Source organism: Topomyia yanbarensis, chromosome 2, assembly GCF_030247195.1.
Source record: "Topomyia yanbarensis strain Yona2022 chromosome 2, ASM3024719v1, whole genome shotgun sequence".
Taxonomy (NCBI): Eukaryota; Metazoa; Arthropoda; class Insecta; order Diptera; family Culicidae; genus Topomyia; species Topomyia yanbarensis.
Window position 1 is genome coordinate 462,248,936 of NC_080671.1, and position 6,047 is coordinate 462,254,982.

The following is a 6,047-nucleotide window of genomic DNA, read 5'->3' on the forward strand; positions in this document are numbered from 1 at the left end:
AAACTCATAGTCTAATCAGTCACAAAAACCCGGTTTTCTTGTTGAAGAAACAGATCCGTCGCCAAATCATCTTTTTCGTGAAATTATCCACGAAAACAAACTTGCATCTTCTAGGAACCTTGCCGTAAGCAGGAGCCTTGTTGAGTTTGAAGTCTTATCTGCTTGAAATTACCATAGGCTTCATCGTCGATGAAGCCACATCCTTCGAGTCAGTACCTCGTCGTACAGGTTTTTTCGCCATACCATAAATCAAGGTGTTGAGATCAGGTTTGATTTTCCAAATGACATTCGACCACAGTTGACCAGAATGGATGGTAGTTGTATACTTTTTAATGTCTCAAGCCACAGTACATTCAGGATAATCTACCATTATTGCCAGTTCCCGAATCGACGCTGGAGGTTTTTCGTTTTCTCCTCCTACTTGAGGAATAGCTCGGCACCATGTTGGTTTTAAGCTGTGAAATAAATAGACCGAGCAAAACTGTTTATAAACAATAAAAGGCTTTTAAAAGCTTACAGAGATGACGTTTTGGTCATTAACTTTTATTTTTTTTTTTGATTATAGAGGTTTTACCATTATTCATTCGCTTCTTTTCGAGTTCAAAAAATCTCCTTAGAAAAAATTCTAACCCTATGTGCGGGGTTAAGAATCGAAAACCAGGTGAGCTTTGCACAAGGCAATCGATTTACCAGCTACGCTACGTCCGTCTCCAATACGTTTTGGTCGTTTTAACGGTTAAAATATCAAAATCAAGAGCAAGCAATTGTTCTTTGACATTAAAAAGATGTGCTATCAGTGAGAGCAAATTGAAAACTTAAAATATTTCGATGATAACAAAATAAGTACTCATTTTTTTATTTTGCCATAAAATTAATAATAATATTTTTTTCTGGAAAACGCAGAACGCGAAAGCGCAGCAAAATGACATCAAACTATTTCAGAATATTTTCTAGAAGTGAAAATTGAGTTTACGTTTATGGAAGTCGTTTTATTGGCTTGAAGTTACAGTATTGAAATTAAGATTCCCATGTATATAGAAACCGACAGTATAGAGGTAATTTTATATGAGCTATCAACGAGTACTCCCGTCAGCCGAATGAAAATAACACGTCATACTTTGGAGATATTTCACCTGATACTTGAAGAAACTTTTTCCCGAATGAAGTTTCTATTGTGAGAATGCTAGTCGAAATATCTACTCTCTGCTGACTATTGAATTCAAACGCAACGGAACTATAATTGAACAAGCCAGATTCTTATGTGCAAGTACTATAATTAAACGGGACATACTGGAAAACCTTGAGCGGAAGAGGGTCAGGAGAATACATCACAACCGATTTCCAACACATCTATGGCAAATAAATCCAACTACCATCACCATAAGGTTGCAAAATTTGTGGCAATTGTTCAACTGAAAACACAGCATCAGGCACCGAAACATCAACAGCCAGCACCTCCAGCGCGGGTTATATGACCTATAAGTGCAAAAGGCAACGAAAAACATCTGATCGTCAGCCCGAACACGGTATTACCGATTAGAGATGGACAAACTAGTTGTGTAAAAAGAACTAGATCACATGAACCATTTTTCTGTTCAATTGAATTTTTAATTTTATATAGCGAATGATTGTCGAAACAGTCTGATCTGGAAAAGCCGGAAGACATGTGCAGTATAATTTCGGAGCGTTTGCCAGCTGAACTGTTACACAGGTTCGTTGAAGTGTGGTCAGTTGTTCATGATGAAATGACAGATAGTCAGAGGAATTAAGAGAGTATCAAGGATAGTTTGTGGGACGTCGGGTTAGTTCGCCGTAAAATCGGTCCCTTGCATTTGGCGACCTGCTTTAATTGAACTAATCAATTCGTTTCTAAGCGAATTATGTAAGTACTACTGTACTTTGAAAAGGAACTCTCACTCTTTCTATTTGAAGAACCAGTTATCCTGAACTCGTCGCGAACAGATTTTCCATCCTTACGTGAATGATAAGAGAAAAGCAAGTGAACCTCAAGATGCAGCAGACGACCAGACAAGTGTTTCCCCGTCGCGAAAGAAGCTATAGAAAGTAGCACGTTCAAAATCCGACCAACACTCTTGATTTTGTTTTTAGTTATATTTTGGCTCCGTCAAGACACCGCAATGAGCCGTATCGAATTATAAAAAAGTGATTTTTTTCAAGGATGGTGTTTGATTCACTTGTCGCCAATCCTTAAATATTAACCTAGTTAAGAAATGAGTTTTACAATTCTACGCTTCTAAATGTATTTATTTTTTAAATCATCTATAAGCAATATTTTGGCAGAAACGCGTGCCCCTCCTTTAAATTAAATCCCCAATTGTCAGCCAGCTGGAGCCGCCTATGGGGACGATATTGACATCATTGATGTCGATCGCAGCGCAGTTGAAGAGACGTTTGTGTCTTTTAAAATAGAGAATCAGGCTGACTATAAACTGATAATACAGAGCGGATGGCTTGGGTATGAAGCTATGGACAATGGTGATATGGGATACCGATGTTAGCTACTGCGTAAAAATGAGAGTTGCGGGTTTAAATTGTTCTTTCTACGGTTTGCGTAGTCAGCCGAAGGCTCGTAGCGTGCGAACGAGCACAAGTTTTGCTCTTTACAAATTGCTGATACTCCCTGTTGCTTTGCTGCGCCGTGAGGTGTGGTCATGAAGTGAGACAGACTATATAGTGCTCGATATGTTTGATAGAACAATTTTGTGTTCAGTATTCGGCGGCACAATGGCAAAGATGCATGAATCACGAGTTGTGCCAAGAATACATGCTTACATCAGAAGGCTAAACTTACTCACTGGCTGTGTTCAATTGAGTGAGGCGCGTGTGTTGAGCGAGCAAGGAAACTGAAGACGGGCAGCCCAAGATCGAGCAATCTTGAAGTCTGAAATATGCAGGTCATGATTCGGAACGCTTGGATTGTTCGTCTACGATGATGATGACTAATATGAAATTTACGACAATGAATCTAAATTAATATAAGTTTTAGACATTGAAGTTCTCTTGTATAGACTGCGCAAAATTCCCATAAATCAAAATACACTTCGGTTTTCCCCTTTCCTATCAGATCGGAGTGAGTTATCTATTCTTCACTTAAGTTGCTCGTAGCGCAGCTAGCACTGTGACGTATAAACACTGGGCCACTCAGTTTTTCGGTAACTACCAATGTCTACAAATTTATTTGAACATTTCTTATGATTGCGTAATAGTCTTTAAAAGAACTATTAATATCTTTTATTGGCAGGTCAAAATCCCCCTACATCTCTCAGCGCGACACCTTTATATTAATCAATAGAAGAAAATCCACACAGCTAGATTGCCACAAACATTATCTGTTTTAGAATTGAAGTCGTTTTCAGGGCTCAATCTAATGGCGATTTTACGGAAGTGTCTTTACAGTTTTTGTACACACATCTATCTCATTCCAAATGTACAAACGCTCGGTCCCTTCGCGATAATACTAACCTGGTCACAAACGTCAACATTAGCTTTTGGGTTAATAATATTGTTGATATAATAAGGGAGGGAGTTAGGAGGGGCTTCTGAATTTTGTTTTTTGCTACGTAACAGGCCGACGTGGGTACCCGGGTACTCATAAAACTTAAATGCCAATAACTAAGATAATTTCCAACCGATTTTGATGCTTTTGGCTGTTTTGGATTCAGGAACTCATCCGCTTTTGGACTTGGTAAAAATGAATCGGGTTACTTCATTCGGTTCTCGGAAATCCGGATTTCCGGAAGCAGGTTCCAGTACTGGGATACTATTTGTGAACTTCAATGGAATACTAGCAATATGGGTATCAAAATTCTTAGAATTGCATCAGTAGGCTTCATCTAGTGGTTTTGGAACCATTTGGTGATTTGACCTCGGAACGGACATCCCGGAGCAGGTTCCCGTGGGGCCGTGAGTGGCCATTCATATTGCTACATTATTAAAATTTACAAATCATAGCCTAGTACTGGAACATTACCCCGGAAAATCCGGATTACCAAGCACAAGATCCATTCATTCAATTTTACAAATCAAAAAGTGGACGAGTTACTGAATCCAAGAAATCTAAAAGTGTCCAAATCGGATAAAGGAAGCCATAGTTATGAGCATTTTAATTTGTGGGTACCCGGGCACCCACGTTGGCCTGTTAAAGGTGTTTTTTTGTTGGACACATAACAGTTAATAAAACATTCCGGCAACTAAGTGAACGCTTTAGCACTTATAAATTCACAAACGCGAGTTTAAGCATAAATCCACAAACGTCCGTGTGCGCGATCATGGATCGGTAGCGCCCGAAAGTCCCTATCCTCGATAATAGCAACCTAAGTTCATGCCTTCACATGGACTCATGTCCACTAGACAGCATTCCCTGGTGATATGACCGGAAACCCTAGTGATACTCTTTTCTACCATCTGGACCGCACACTAAAAATTAAATATCAGATATGGGGTCCGCGTAATTATTTAATCGAAATAATACACGGTTACATATACGGTATCACGAGCGCCAGACATGTTAACATACCAACACTCAAGCCTTCGCGATTATTCACGAACATCTACGTCAGCGATCATTATTCGCCTGAGATCTCGCCAACATGAAAATATCCCGGTGATTTTATTAACGTTATAGCACGTATAAACTGACAAACGCGCGATCATAATCAGACACGTCCAGAAATCCCTACTCTCGATTCTATCCTACATTCCATGGCGACATGACCCTGCAATCCCTTGGTATAGAGAAACCCACTCTCTTCTAGTATCTGCACCGTACACTGAAAAACTAATCAAATTAAGTATCAGATAGCATGTCCGCGCTATCATCCAAGAATACACGTGAATATGTGGCTATAAAACCGAATCCATATTTGCGGAGCAACATATCTACGAACGCATATAATACGTTAACATACAAATGCTCAAGCCCTTCGCGATAATACACGAGATCGTGAAGTCCCTACGTCTGCACATCTCTACCATACACTCAATATCACATTCAGAACGGCCCGCTGCAATTGGCTTCCCGAGCAAACGAAAAGCCCATAATACCCCCCAGCTCATGGGGTTCAATCCATGAAAACACCATCACCATGGTCCGGTAGATCCCATATAAAATACCATATGTTGGTGTATTTATGGGTGATTGAGACCATTTTATCGTGTCTTGATGGTTGTGAATTTTGGCACGGACCATGTTTAAGGTCTTTTCAAGGAGCTATATGGAGTTTGAATCCATGAGTATTTGCTCGGGTTTGTTTAGCGTTTTAGTGGCTTACATTTTTCGTCTTGTCTGCAATTGTAGTGAGTAATTCTGACAGGGCGCTCTTCCAAGAACCAAGCTCTAAAGCTCCCGTAGGACAACTCTCAAAAAAATTTGGGAAGATATATACATGCGAGGACAATATAAAACGCGCTCTCACAAATATTCTGCTCTGAATGGATGTGCTCTCATCATCTGAAAACTGATGGCCGCCGGTTCGCTTCCACGGTTAGAGTTCTTCGTTGCCAATTGCCTCGCTTTGATCAAAAACTTATTTCATGGACGGAGCGCCATAATGGTCCTATTCCGGCTTCTATGGTTTGATCCCAAGTATGGAAACCGCTTTATATTTTATTGATGCATCTTTGGTTTGGTTTGATTCTTGGAGCAAGTAGGTAAAAGGACAGGGAAATTTAGTTATTTCGTACAATCAATTTCGACGATAAACAGGGCCTTATTTTAGTCACTAAACCGCACAAATCTATGTGTAAAATCTGCCTTAAACTGTACATTGCCACAGTTGAAAACATCGCACATTAATTTGCTATACTTTGGGAAAACTACGTACGACAAAAATGGATCCATGTTATCAGTTGGACTATTCTAAAAAAACAGACAAGTTTCATAGTGACATATTCGGAGACACTATTTATTTGGGGAATTAACTTCTACCATCTGAAACGTATGTTAGCAATCAAACGCGTTAACATACAACGCTTGTGTCTTTCGCGATAATGCAGTAGTCTACCTAGTTTACCTTAGTAGAGATTAA